The sequence below is a fragment of the Peromyscus leucopus genome, chromosome 4, assembly GCF_004664715.2.
Source record: "Peromyscus leucopus breed LL Stock chromosome 4, UCI_PerLeu_2.1, whole genome shotgun sequence".
In the NCBI taxonomy this organism is placed as follows: domain Eukaryota; kingdom Metazoa; phylum Chordata; class Mammalia; order Rodentia; family Cricetidae; genus Peromyscus; species Peromyscus leucopus.
The window spans coordinates 56,148,024-56,164,141 of record NC_051066.1 but is presented as its reverse complement, the minus strand read 5'-3'; positions in this window follow the sequence as shown (position 1 = coordinate 56,164,141).

Sequence of the window (16,118 nt, the reverse complement as noted above, 5' to 3'; positions counted from 1 at the left end):
TACCAGTGACACAGGTCTCTTGCTGGCTGAAACAATTCATCTTTTAACTTTCCTTTCTCTCAGAAAAATTAAAAATTTTCATTCCTGATTGTCTTATTATTCAGTGTTCTGTTGCTGTGAAGAGACACCATGACCAAGGCAGTGCTTATAAAAGAAAATGTTTAATTTGGGGCTTGCTTAGAGTGTTAGAGGTTTAGTCCATTCTCATCATGGTGGGGAGCATGGTGGCATGCAGGCACAGTGCTAGGCAAGTAGCTGAGAGCTACATCCTGATCCAAAGGCTTACAGAGAGAGACTCTGGGCTTGGTACGGGCTTTGGGAACCTCAAAGTCCACTCCTGTGGACACACTTCCTCCAATAAGACCACACCTCCTAAACTTTTTACATAGTGCCACTCCCTGATGACCAAGCATTCAAATATATGCGTCTATGGGGGCCATTCTTATTCAAACCACCACATTTACATAATCTCCCATTTACATATTTTCAGTCCTATCCAGAAAACAAGAAGTCATTCCTCTTAGAATACACATTGAGAGGTATATATAACTCTATTTTTCTTTCTCTGATTTGAATGGGGATAGCTGATGGTTAACACTGACATGATCATGCCATGTAAGGATGGAGGAGGGGCCAAGGCCAAGCAGACAAGGTCTTTTGAGAAAAGAGGAAAGAGAGTGAAGGAACAACAGTGACAGAAAATACATGATGTTTAAGAAATTTAAAAAAAACAAACAAAATCAAATAACCAAAACTTCCCAACCTTGACTTTCAGATCCACTTTTAACTCCAGTCCCTTGAATGCCCACTTCATGGTCTTTAATAGCCTTAAAAAAATAATTTCTTTTTTGAAAAGCCAGCTTCATTGAGTTCTTGGTCCTGAAGATACACTGAGCTTCTAATCTGGCTGTAAAAAAAAAAAAAAGAGGAAGATCAAAATTGCATAAATCACTTTCATATGCCTGAGTCACATAATGAGATCAAACTAACATTTCTCCCCACAGTTTTCATGACCAAGAGGCTATACCTGCTCAGTTTTAAGTTGATAAAATATTTATTAATGAAAGTTAAGTTTTGCAATAAAAGGAAATAGATTTACCATGGAGGCATTGGCATGGCAAATACATGTTCTGTTTGAGAGTCTCTATACTATCCCTCAGTTTTTGAAAACATAATGACAAAAAAATCTATTTAACCATATAACTTTATTAAATAGTTTATTAACTCTAATATGAATTTAGAATAAAATCAAGATTTTTTTTATTGTCTTCTCAAATGAAGTAAATAAACACTAAGTAAATCTGACAGGTATATGATGAAATCACAGATTCCTGACCCTGTAAATAGCCACAGGCTTCAGTGTGAATCATGGGTGACAGTCTATGATCAGCACAGGTCCTCACCATCACTGTTTGTCATCTTTGGCCATGAAGGACTCAGGTAAAGACAACACCCTCAGGAAGTTGTAAAGAGGTCTCAAGAATGGAGTGCCAAAAGCATAGATAAAGTCATCAGCCTAGGACAGAATAAGCAGTTGGTTTCAGAACACTGCATTTTATGATGCCAAAGGGCTGACTGCTAATAAAACCCAATGGTCATGACATGCTTTCTCCAACCATACTTAAACACCAAGGTTACCCAAACTGAGTATTTCCCATGAATTCTGACACCAGAAGGCATTTCTAGATGTCCCAGCTGCAAAAGCTCTAAGATGTAACCACTATAGCCATCACAACCAAATGAACAGGAAAGTGAAAAGCACTTAATGCTGGTGACATTCCAGGGAACAGTTAAATGTGCTTTATGGCCTTCCATTATGAGAGTGGACAGTAGAGTAACAATATGTAATAAGGTGAGTTTAGTTTTATGTCCTGGGAAAAATCTGCCTTAGCCTTATGGTTCAAGTCTTTGTTCCTGTTTTAAGTAATTGCAAATGATAACTGGCTGGCAAGTGTCAGGAAAAAGCACAGCAGCCAATGGGCTTTGTTGTAATGCTCTCATCTTCCCACTACTGCCCAGTGTGGTTACAGTGAACTTACAGGGACTTTAGTATAAGTGAGGGTTTCTTTACTTACATTGACCTCAGCAGGATCTCTTTCAAGCAAGACTAAAGCTTGTGAAATTAGCATATTGTAATAGCTTATAGAGCAGATAGAGTCCATGAATTCTTGATTATTACTCAAGATCTTAAAAAAATACAGATTAAGTGAAACATTAAATAATAATGTGAGTGTTAGGTAGAAAAGGCAGCCATGGCTCCACTGTTCCTCACTGCTGGTGTGCATATCTCTGTAGGGTGCTGAATTTGACCAACATGTAGCCTATCAATGTGGTACAGTTGAAAGAGTGAAACTCCCAAGACTATGTCAAAAGATTTCCTTCTTGCTGTCTTGATCATTTGTTCTGGGGAAGCTAATGACTGTACCGTGAAACGTTGTCCAGCAGAGAGGGCAATGTCATGGGGAACTAAGTCTTCTGTCAACTAGTAACAACCCCCTTCCCCCAGGCCTCTTGCATCCATCCAGCTGAGGGAGCTGGTAACCACTTAAGTGCAACCACACAAGGTACCATGAGTCACAAGCACTCATTATACTACATGAAGAGCTTGAGAAATTCTACACCATCACGTTCTATACCATCATAGAGGTGGGATAGAATAATATGTTTTTATTCATGTGTTAAGCTGCTAAAGTAAACTATTTTACTGTACAGAAGCCAATAATTAATAGATAGCACCATGGCTGGGACTGGAAATGTGGATAGAGAATCCCGTTAACCCTTCTCTGGCTTTTTCTCCTCTCCTTTTCTGAAACCTGTCTTACATGGCACTTAAATGAGGCATAATTGAGCACCACTTGCCTCTGCTTCTTGCTGTAGCTGGAGTGCCTCCTGCCTAGTACTGTCAATGTCACTAATTCCTTCTGGTGATGGAAGGGTGGAAGACTTCTGATGAATGGAAAGACTCTTGCCAGAGGAGATCCAGGGCAGTCTATGAACAGCTCAGTCCTAGACATGAGATCTGTAGTTAAAAGACTCCACATCCAAGAGGCTTGTTCTTCCTTTTTATCTTGCATTTAATCGAAGACAAATCAATAAAGCACAGTATGGTAGTATAATGGAATACTATGGAATACATAGAAGTCTTAGATTGGAAAATCTAATTACATCTTTATTGCATGTGTATATACATGTGTTTGCATGTATATATTTACATGTGGAAGTCAGAGGACAACTTGAGGGAATTGGCTCTCTCCTACCATGTAAGTAGGTCCCCAGTGTCACATTCAGGTCATTGGGCTTGGTGAGCAGATCCTTTTTCTACTGAGCCATCTCATCAGTTCTGTAAGTCTTAGATCTGAAGAATGTGCTGCAATTAAATGGAAGTGTAGTTATCTCTTTGATGAGCTAATACCATGTTCCATATCTGCCCAGTAGAACTGCCCAGTCATGCACTAGTTTCTACACTTAAGTCTTGAGGACCTTCTATTTTTTTGTTGTTGTTGTTGTTTCAAAATGGCTATAGTAGTTTATATTCTCCCCATCATCTCTGGGTTTTCCTTTTCCTATATCCCACTCTCACTGGAGAGATACCTTTAGTCTTCTTATCAAGGGTGCTTCTAACTGGAGTAAGGTGGTAGGTAGCTCATCGTAGTTTGCATTTGTATTTCCTCCAGGACTGTTAATGTTGGACACTTTTACATCTAATCTATTGGGTTTTTGTACGTCTTCTTTTACAAATGTCTATTAGGTCATTTGCCCACTTTGAATTATGTCTGCATTTTTGCTATTGTGTTATTTAATTGCCTCACATATTTTGTACTATTAACACCTTTCTAGATGTGTATTCTTTAAATATTCCCCAAATCTGTATCTCTTCACCCTGTTGTTTTCTTAGCTTTGTGGGAGTTTTTCAGTCTCCTGAAATCTCAAATTGGCTTTTTCTAAAAACCTGTTTTCTTCCTTAACTTTCTCCCATGTGAGCAGAAGCACGTTGATCAAGTAATTCCATGGTAACATGCGGTGCTTCTTGCCCACACTCAGAAAATTTTTTGGCATATTTCATTGGTGCCTCCTACCTCTCATGAAGGAAGGAGCACCTGAGATAAGCACAGTAAATGGGTGAGCAGAACTCACTTCATTGTGTACATTCACTGGCAAAGGCTCACTCACTTTCTATTTTTATTCTCCATTCCTTAATCATCAATGGGAATTTCTTATTAGGTTTTTATATGTGAATGCAGAGAATGAAGCCTCCACTTTGCCAGAGCTTCCAGAATTACCCCTGTACTGGCTGCCCCAGATCAATGTTAAAATTACATGTCCAGGAATTTAACTATAGACCATACCACAGTGCTTTTTAATTTTCCCTAGAATTCCTTTCAAATAAGTAAGGAGATAATCATCACAGCCCTATTAATTTCCTTTCTTGCTGGGGGACTTTGCAAGCGCTCCCCTCTCAACAGAACAAGGACATCTTTATAGTCAGTTCCCATGCTGCCTGAATTCCTGGGGAAAAGGAAAGTAACTTGGACTCCTCACTCCGATCACAGGACACTTGAATCCTTCCCACCAGCAATTAATGGAATGTTCTTCCCCACTGAACATTTTTGCCACGGCATAAATGTAGTAGCTACATAATTATGTGGATACCTAAAATTGCATACTATTCCATGTTGAGTCTTTGTTGTGAAACATACAGATTTATGGCTAGAACACACACAACATAGCTGACAGCAATTCTTGGTAAAGAAAGAAGTAAAATATACCAGAAGCTGACTCCCAGTTCTAAATCCCTAAACACCACCAGCGTATCTTCACTCCAGCAGGCAGTCACTCTACTGTTGAGAAAGGGGTTTGGACAAAAACACATAGGCCACTTTAGCTCTCTAAGACTCTGTTACAGCCACGGGCCCTTAGAATGCCTTGTGATTCTGTGGGCTCTTATTATTTTGAACATACCTAGGGCTCTGTATTCTGTCTTTCTGCCTGTTTTGTTCATTGTCTTTGGCAATGTCTATTTTTTTACTTTGTGTTTTCTTTGTAGTCCCCAATCTTTTCCCTTTACACCTTGAAATATCTATTTGGAAAAAAGGGGTGTGATAAAGATTAGCTACTTCATGAAGAGAATTATATGCCTTCCTCTCATACTTAGACCCCCAAAAATTGGCCTTTAAAGAAAGCAGATGACCAGATATCCCTTATTTATGTAGCATTTTCTTCTGGAATGCTCTTTCAATTCTTTGGGCTTGTGGTTGTTGTTGTTATTTTATTGCCTTAGGTCTCTCCCATAGCATGTAATCCCAAGAGAACACCCATCCCCGGGCCCTGTTGCCATCCACAGGGCCAGTATCTATGTTGGGCTAAAATAATAATTATGGTTGTTTATATCATCCTATATGCCTAATATGCTAAATTCATTGTGTCAAAGTCTCAAAGAAAGCTGCTTTTGAGGAAATCATGCCTCAAAGACTTTGGGATTGTTTAAAAACCAAAGTAGTTTTGAAAACACTTGATGTACTCATGTTAAATTGTCTCTAACATGATACAAAGCAGAAAATCAGGAAGACAAAGTTCCTAGACAGGAATGTCTATCAGACCTCTAAATAGTTCCCAGCTGTGTGGCATGCCGGATGACTGGATAAACACACTTAGCAAGAATCGGCCTGGAGAATTCTTCTGGGTATAATTGTGCTTCTCATTTGTGGTCAGAGACAAGGTCAAATTTTAGGGGCTCTTGTCCTAATGACCGTGAGCTCTTTCCTTATAAAAATACTTTATTAATTGGGGCTCTATAAATATACACTTTATATATATAAAGTTGAGTTTTAATAGGAGCTCTTTCTGAAAGAAATGTTAAAAGAAAGGGAGGAGATATATATATGCAGCTTTTAAAAATTAAAATTCATGACTTGAGGGCTGGTTCTACTTTGTAATTTGGTTTAAACGGAAGAATTGACTCTTTAATTGAAGCAATTGAATTATACTTCTATATTTAACTAGTATTTTGAAACTATTGCTTTTTCATTAACCAAAACGTTTTGCAAGGCCTTGTGAGGAATAAAAATTCAAACGACTAAAAGGATTTTCAAAATCTCAGTTATTGCACCCCTTTCACATAAACACAAGCATTCAAAGTATGGGAGATCTAGAGGGCTCAGCACTTGTCATACAATTATGAGGACAGTTCAGATCTCAGTACTCATGTAACAATCCAAGTTTCCAGCCAATACCTATAACCCAACTCTCGAGGATATGGAGACAGGATCCCTGGGGCTGGCTGGCTTCTAGTGTAGCCAAAGAAAGGTAAATCCCAGGCTCAGAGAGAGATAACTTTATCAAAGGAATGGGTCGAGAGCAGCACAGAACACTCAGTGCTATCTGTGGGCCTCGCAGCACTTCTGCAGATGTTCACAACCTACATATATGTGCACACACACATGCATGCACATGCACATACATCTAAATAAATTAAAAAATTTAAATTATGATTCACTGGAGAAAAACTATGTATACGTGCAATTTTTGTCTTTCCACATAAACTTATCCTGAAATGCTTTCTACAAATGATGTATTAAGGCGTTGCTTTACTGATCAGTATTTGATAATGTGAGAATATAAACCATATGTTATGATGCTGTTAGTATCTCAGTGACACTAATCAACCAATGACTTCATGTTTGTAACTAAAGCTTTAGCTTGGAAACTGTTACAAGCAAAAGTTTGGGAATGAGATATAATCTTTGAGAAGTTTCTTAGCTGTTGGACCACTTCAAATCGAACAATAAAACTCTTGCTAAATGTGAGACATTTGAGGTGGAGTCTGTACGACTAGAGAAACTCAGCAGTTTAATTTCCATGTCACACTTTACATAGGGAAGATGACTACAACTCTCTGTGTTTCAAAATATAAATTCCACTTACCATAAAACTTAGGTATTATTTTTTTAATTTTAAAGAGTATTCATGCTTAGCAAAATGAGTGATGCAGTAGACAAAGGAGAGAAAGAAAAGCCGCAAGTGAAACTGTGAAGAAGAACGTGACAGTTAATAAAGTATTTGGGGCTCGGGAGATGGCTCGATCTATAAAGTATTTGTCAAGCAGACATGAGATCCTGAGTTTAATCCCCAAAACCAGTGTAAAGAGTCAACTATGGTGGCACACAACACCATCAAACATGTTAACGTGGAAAGGTTCCAAGCCTGGATAAAGAACTACAGGCAACTAAGGAATGCTGAGAGCAGGAGAAATCACCTTTCCCTGGGAAGAGCTGCCAATTATTACCCAATACTATGTGACCAGCCCTGAAATCATAACCATATGCATAAAATTAATATATGGACTAAGCATGTTGTATTTAGGAATATTATGTATGTATTTATGTATATATACATATATTCAGGAATTCATACACACATATGTGTGTGTATATATAAAACATATATACATATATAAAACGTATATATATAACGTGTATATATATATATATATATCAATTTAAAACAACTTAGATGTGGTGACACATACCTGCAACCCCAGTGCTCCTACCCTGAGATAAAAGACAGAGAGAGATGATTTAGTATTAATCTTGCTAGTGTTCTTTTCCTCTCCAAACTGTACCCTTTGCACTTCCTTCTACCCAACTTGCTTCTTTTTCATTGTAGATCTCCATAAGAGTGATTACTAAAAACCATACTACAGAGTCAATATTAGGCTGTCTTGAAATGTTCTCTGACAAATAAATTAGTCTATTACTTTTTAATTTATCCTCAGGAAATTTCTTAGGGCAAGGGCAAACAGTACCCACATTTTTTGCCAAAATATCACAAGAAAGGTTTCTATCCCAATTGTTAATATTAGCCCTCTCTGAATCCTTGTGAGCTAGGCCTCCATAGTCCACATAGCTCTCAGCACTACGGTCTCCCAAACTCCTCTGGGTGGCTCACTAAACTCTGGTTACAATGCTCACCCATATTCCAGGGTTTAAATCCCAGCATGGTCAGGTCTGTCACAGCAATACTTCCTCCCTGATACCATTTTCTATTGCTGTGACAAAACATCAAAACTAAGGCAACATATTTAGAATTAAGGTCTTATTTGAGGCATATGGTTCCAGAAGGATACGAGTCCATCACTATCATGGTAGGGAAGTGTGGCAGCAGGCAGGCATGGTGACTGGAGATGAAAATTAAGAGCTAAGGGCTCATATCTTGAACATCAAACAAGAAGTAGAGTGTACTAGAAACGACACAATGATTTTGAAACCTTAAAGCCCACCCCCAGTTCATACTTCCTCCAACAAGGCCAAACAGCCTAAACCTACCCAAAAAATATAACTGGGGACCAAATATTCAGATACCCAAGAGTATGAGAGATATTTTATTCAAACCATCACACAGTACTGTTTCATTATTTTAATTTATTTATTATCTGATATGTTATTATGTCGATTAATCACTGAGATGTTTTATATTCTAGCAACATTATTGCAAAAATATTTTTAACCTTACCATAGGTTATATAGAGATATGATGTTAATTAAGAAAATGGCTGAGAAATCCATAGTGGTGGCTCATATAAAGAGAAGGAACCTGAGCTCAGAGAATACTATTACCCAAAGCTCCGAAGCTGAAAAGTAAGACAGTCAGATCTGAGATCCCGTTTCCTGAACCCCAGTCTATGTCTTCCTTTCCCCAGCTGTATTCCATGGCACAACTGCTGGATGGCCACAGAAATAAGTGACTACTTTTAGTCCTCAGCATAGGTGGGATGCTCAGAACACAACTGTTTCTAGGTTCTTTTTAATTAACAAGACAGTTGTAAATGTAGGCCAAGGATGTGCCTTGTGCTATATAGATTGCATCCAAAGCCGCTTAAGTAATTGAGTGGTTATGGCAATCTTCCTAAATCATTGCAAATTATTAGGCAGCATGTGGTACAGTTGGAACCAAAAGGGCTCAGGTGTAATAAATGATTGTCCTTTGAGAGAGTCATTTCTTCATAATAGGCCAGTGATTCATTAGGGAAATGCGAGAACTCCAACGGCAGTAATTAAGGATACTGAAATATGTCATAGGCACAGAACAACTTGATTCTTATATGAATTACAACCGGAAATAAAGTTTGCTGGGAAACTACCAAAACAGTGCAAAATATCAGGATTGTCCTTCTATGTCTCATCTATATTTTTATGAAAGTAGCAGTTGTTTTTGCAGGAAGCATTTCAAATATCCGTTTTAAATGTATTGGTTTAAGGTTCTCTTGTTTTCACTAAATATTTTTAAATTAGGAAGTCTAAAAACACAAAGGAATACTGAGGAGATAGAGTATTATTAAAGTTCTAGAGGAATATGACATAAAATAAAACATCAAAATTCCAGGAACATTATTAAAAGTATTTAAAATAATCACAAGATTAAGAATAATTCTGTAATGATCATACTAAAGATAATGAATCAAAGATGAGAATATCTTGGATATAAGTCGGCTTTTCTGTAGAGCTGCTCTGAAGCCTCCTGGGTGTATGTCACCCAACACTTGGCTCCATTTCTTTTGCTTTTCTTGAACATACATGCATTATGTCAGTGTTCTTTCAGTGTTCAAACACAATACTCAAAGTTTTTCTCCCCCCTTTAACTGCATATTAATCCATTAAAAACACTGCTTCCTGAGTAACTACTATAAATTAATATACTAAAAATTCAAATTGTAGATCTTTTTTTGCTATCATTTCCTAATTTGCACTATTGGTGAGTGAATTACACTAAATGATTTTTTGCTAACATTTGTTGGGCATGAAGCCACAGTACAATTTCGGTGTATTTCAAAATGGATAATGTTCACTTCTGAAAGTAGAGGTAGATAGTTTTCTATTTTATATGTCCATATTAAGAAAACACTTACCTTAAAATCCAAGGGTCATCATTAAATATTCAATTGATGTAAACGAGTAAATATTTTTGCACAGATTCGATTACTCTGACTTGCTCTTGAATCATTTACACTGAAGTCCCATATTCCTTCTCCTCCCCCTTCTCTCCCTCCACCATCCTTCTCCTCCTCCTCCTCCTCCTCACTTCTGTTCTTTTTTTTAGTTTGTTTGAAACCGAGCCTCCCTACATATCCCTGGCTGGCTTAGCCCTCACTCTGTAGATCAGGCCGGCCTTGAACTCATAGAGACCCACTTGTCTCTGCCCTCTCAGTGCTCAGGTTAAAAGGCCTGTACCACCATGTCCAGCTCATTTATCCACTCCATCAATAATGTCTCATTCGGGGTATGCCTATAGGAAAAGACGGGATACTATTTAAACTTCTCTGAAAAAAAAAAAAAAAGATGCCAGAAAAGGGCATGAGCCAAGTGCATCCCTGTTCGTTGCCCATCCTCAGTGCACTGGGCCAGGACAAAGTAGGTTTCCTCTCCTTTTTGAAAATATATATATTATTTTTCTGAAAAGTACTTTGGTGTTGATTATGACAAAGCCTTTGGGAACATTTTGAAAACTGAACAAATCAGTTGAGTGTTTAATGTAAAATAGTTACATGTAAAATAGGATACCAAGTTTTATATGTACACAGAATTAAGAACATGTCAAGGATTGTTGAACTTATGAATAAGGGGGCCAACATGATTAAAAATGGTGTCAAAAATGACTAGTTATTATTTATAGTAATTGACAAAATAAAGCCAAAGTAAGACATCTGGGTTAGAGCCAAAAGGAAAAACAAAGAACTTTATGTCAATATAACAACAACAGTTTTGTACTTTTTTCTTCCAGGAAGAATTCACTTAAATTCTTAAAAATAAAAATTAAAAATCTACAAATTAATATGAAACACCAGAGTCTGATCCTTAATCTGTAACTAATAACCATGAGAGCAAATAATGACAAATCCTTGAATGGTCCTGCCAACAGTTCTTGTGTTATTTTTGCTTTAAAGTCAAGTTTTGGAAAATTGTTCATAATGCTCATAAATATATGGAGTGATGGTGACATATGCCTGACAGGGTGTCCAAAGATTATGTTCATTGTTGTAGAATATTATATTAAGACGTGTTACATTTATTTATGCTGTGGAACATTTTTTAATGATGCAAAGATGTGTTGCGTTTGTTTGTGTTGTATTTGTTTGACTCTGCAAAGCTGTGTTTTTGTGCCTGTCTAAAACACCTGATTGGTTTAATAAAGAGCTGACTGGCCAATAGCAAGAAAAGAGAAAGGATAGTTGGGGCTGGCAGGCAGAGAATAAATAGAAGGAGACATCTGGAAGCAAGAAAGAAGAAAGAGCAAGAGAACAAGGAGAGGGGCATGCTAGGGGCCAGCCACCCAGCCACCCAGCCACCCAGCCACCCAGCCATCCATGGAGTAAGAGTAAAAGTAAGATATACAGAAGTAAGAAAAGGTAAAAGCCCAGAGGCAAAAGGTAGACAGGATAATTTAAGTTAAGGAAAGCTGGCTAGAATCAAGCCAAGATAAGGCTGACAATTTATAAGTAAGAATAAGCCTTCCTGTATTTATTTGGGAGCTTGGTGGCAGGCCCTTCAAAGAGTAAAGAATAAAACAACCAACAACAGTTTATCATACAAAGTAGACCAACAATTTATTGTTTCCATTACCTAATAACCACCAAGCTTTTAATTCGCATTTTGTTAAAAATCACTCAGAGGCAAACCCAGTGAAGGCATCCTACTTTTGAGAGAAAGGCAAGTTAAAGGTTCTAGATCATGAAGGATTCTAACTTTCTCACACAATATTGGGGGATTCAATATACCTATAATCTAGTGCATCCATGATTCTGGGAGCTGTGCTAGGCTTGCAGAAGTCTTCAGGGCCATGGTAAGGATGTGGATGCTCTTCAAGGTACAGTGAATACATGGAGGTTCTCAAGGCAGGAGTGATACCAACAGCCTGGCTTGCAGGATGAGTCTTAGTTCTTTCTACACACAACAATTTATTTTGCCTTTTTAAAACATATTTTCTCGTAGCTGACCTGTAGAACTAATCACATGATTTTAATTGTATAAAATGTCAGCATGCTGAGGAAAGAGTGTGTGATGGGGTTAGCCTCTGCCCATGGGCTATTTAAAAGAGTGATATGGGTGAAACAAAGTTGGAAACAAAATGTGACATCATTCCTTATCATTATCCATGATGATGAGCATTAGTATAGGAGGTGGGTGACGATTATTTATTAGTATATAATTCACATCTAATAAAATTCTCTCTGATAAAGTATAACATTTAGTTATCAATTTTTTCACAAGACTATGCACCCGTTGTATCTATTTCTAGAGTATTTTCATCAACCCCAAAAGAAACTGTAAGCCTATTACCAGCAATTTTCCATTTCTCTTCTAGGCTTTGACAACTAACAACAATTTATTATATGAATATAATAAATATTTCATATAAATGGAATAGTATAGTATACATATATTTATGTTTGGTTTCTCTTTCAGTGTTCAAATTTTACATGAATCAGCACTTCATTCACTTTTCTCATATTCTATGAGAAAAACATATATCACATTTTGTACACACATTCATTAGGTGGTAGACATTTGGATTCTTTCTGCTAATTGACAAGTATTTTCAATTTTGTGGAATGGACTGCTTGGTCAAACAGTAATTCTATGCTTAACACAACTGTTTTCCACAATAGCTGCATCATTTACATTCTTACTAGCTACCTATGAGGATTTTAATGCCTTCACAACCTTGGTATCACCTACCAGTTTCCAACTTTTTTTTTACTATCATGCTATGAAATGGTATGGCATATGCCATCTGGGCACTGGAAACCTGATTGAAAGTAACAGATATTAAGAAAGACAGACATTAGTAACATAAAGCTGGGATCAGGTACACTGTGTGCAAGGATGGAGACACATCAGAGTGCTGTATTACTTATTACACTCAGAGTGCTTCTTACACACATGGAAAACAAAGGTTTGGCAGGATAATTTTAGTAGGGGATTTGAACAGGGGGCTGCATGATCATGCAGTCTCCTTAAGCAAGGAAACTGTGGTCAGAGCCTTGTACACTGCTGGTCTCTTGCTAAAGGTCATCTGCTACACAAACATCCTGCTTCAGCAAACATCCCAGTCTCAGATGTGGGGGAAGTCATGCCGTTCATTCTCTTAGCCTTGATACTTCTTGTACATGGCTTTGCTCATATCTAGAATGCGCAGTCACACAGGACTGCATTCTTCCCTGATAGTACTGACTTGGGTTTCTCTGAAAGCCAAATGCATTGACTTCTAATGTTAGCAATGTGTGTGTGTGTGTATCTTCCTTAGAGAAATTACCTTCTTCCCTTTTACTATGTAAGTTTAAAAACCACTTTATATTCTAGACATTAGACTCTTGTATCAGATAGATAATTTGAAAATTTTTCTCACATTTTGTTTTGTCTTTTTATTTCCCTGATATTTCCCTGGAAGTATGAATATTTTCAATATTGTTGAAATCTAACTTATCTATTTGTTCTTCCATTGTGTGTTTTTACTGTCACATATATGAAAATATTGCTTAATCCAAGATCATGGAGATATATACTTGTGTTTGACTCTAAGGCTCTTACAATTTTGGTTTTTATATTTAGATAAACAATTTAAAATAGTTTTGGATATGATATGGAGGAGTTCATTACTTACATTTTTTTAGAATTGCCCATGCAGTTGTGCTACCATCTTGTACCCATTCCTGTGCCGTAGTTTATTGCTACAGTCTAACACACTCTGTGGAAACTGTTCCACTGTGCCACTAGGCTTAACTACGAGGAAAATATTGTCCTAAAAGGTACAGCCTGACTTGGCCACTTGACTTGACTGGGGGCCATGAGGGAGCAAGGAAAGGCCACACACTAAAGACATGGCACACATATAAAGAAAAGCTGGGCTCAGGTGAATTATTTGTACTCTGATGGCGTGGCACCAACTCCGGAAGCAACCTGAATCTCAGTGCATTTGTTATGTACATCACAGGGTCAGCTAGGTGTCTGTGGAGTGAGCTGTCTCAGGCTATAAACATCAGAAGGAGGACGGTGCAATTGCTAGTTATATACACACCGATCAGTCGTTCTTAAACTCCTGTGCTTGGGCAAAAGTAAGGCTTTGCCTTTCCAAGCCTCACCCAGGGGAAAACCTTTGCCAATTTCCCGACGTCTAAGGCCTTGCTCCATACCCATGTCAACAACATGTATTCACTCAAGGCTTCCTTAGTTCCCCTGATGCATGATAAGGGCAAAGTGAAAACAGGTTTTAATTCTGCTCAAATGTTTGGGCTTCTGATGTCCTACCCAAAGATGTTTTGTTTTCTTATAGCAGTACAATAAAAAGTTGTTTGTAGCTGTCAAAAGTTCACAGACACTAGAGTAACCATTAGATTCCAAAGAAAGGACAATTTGAAAAGAAAGGAATGAAGTTATATGTGTTCATAGTTTGTCCTCATTGCTGAATCTGAGCCTGGCGCCAAGTACAAATCAGAATGCTTCCCCTTTAATGGTGTGATTCGTATAGTAATTATTTGTAATTTTATACAAGTTGATATATTAATCCTTATTATTTAAACTAATTTGGATATTTTCAAAGCCACATATTTAAAAAGAAATTATTCTCCTTATAGAAGTGGAAATGTAGACCAGAAGAGGTGTTGGATGCCCTGAAGATGGAGTTACCTGGTGAGTCACCTGATGTAGAGGTGACTCAAATCCTCTGCTTGAGCAACAAGTGCTCTTTTCCACTGAGCCATCTTGCCAGCCTGAAATTACTCCCTCTTAATAAAGAAGCTATTCCAAATGTCTCCCCTGACACTGAAGACAGACTGAGTTCTCAAACTATGATTCCCATGGCACGGGGCTTTCGGGAAGACCCTCTAGCCATACTCTCTTGTGCTCATTGATCCTGTCTACTGGGCATTTAGATGCTTAAGGCAGCCACATTTTGCTGATTGTACTTGCACGAGAGTCTTTCTTCCTTTGAAAGCTGAGCAAACATTTCCCTGATGCTGAACAGGAAGTACCTCTGATTTCACTACAGGACTAAGGACTCATTTACATACATCCCCTTTAAGAGCCACTAACTCTGCATTCATTACTTTAACTGAAAGATTATAAAAAATAATGATTTTCTAAAAAATAACACTTACAAATGAATAGAAATACATTTTGCTTCTAAACTTTTATGCAAAAATTAATTTGTAAGGGAATATGAAATTTTGAGTACTCCATTGTCAATGAAAATGAACTATATAATAAAGTCATAATAAATAGATTAATAAGAAGCTAAAAATCTAGCAACTTCTGAAGACAATAGAATAAAACCATTGTGTGAAGAATTCTATGTAGTTTAACATAGTATTAGCTTCATTGTTCTTTATACTACACAAAATATTCACAAATGTACTTTATCTTCTCCCCTGAAAAAGAGAAAATTGTTGGAGGCAATATGTTAATTTAAGTGCATTTTATCTTGCATAGTCAAAAAGGGAAACATTTGGGATTGCTTTCTATGCTAAATTGATAACTTTAAGGAAATCATTTCTATTACTTGAATATGAATTTTAATTTCCTGCTTGAAAAAGACATTAAAACCCATCTTGAAACAGTCTAATGACATAGGAAACCAAAGCCCAAATTGGATCACAGCACTCTACTTCCATGGGAAATGTTAGTGAAAAATAAACTAGAATGTTTACTTTAAAGGAAGAGTTTTGGAAGTGTTAGTTCTCACCCCACTATCTTCAGACTCCTAGTCATTCCTGCATGTAAATCTGATGTGTCCTATCAATTTGGAACAAATGCAAAAAAAAAAAAAAAAAAAAAAAAAATACTTATTTTTCTGAGCTTTTGAAAAATTCCATAAATAAGTGGGAAAGCAATACTATTAGTTAAAATATTAAGATTCTTAAGTTATTTACTGTAGAAAATATTTTTCCACACAATTGCTCTAATTTTTTGTGACATAGGCAAGCTAAGCAGAGAGGGGAATGTTCCCTCATCAGTCCCAAATCAGCAGAATTTTGGCCGTGTGACACCCCAGTGGCAGTTCTGAGCCCAGTGCACAACTGCTTGTGGAACTCACAAAAAGGCCAGATGTTGCTACTGGAAGGTTCCAAGGCT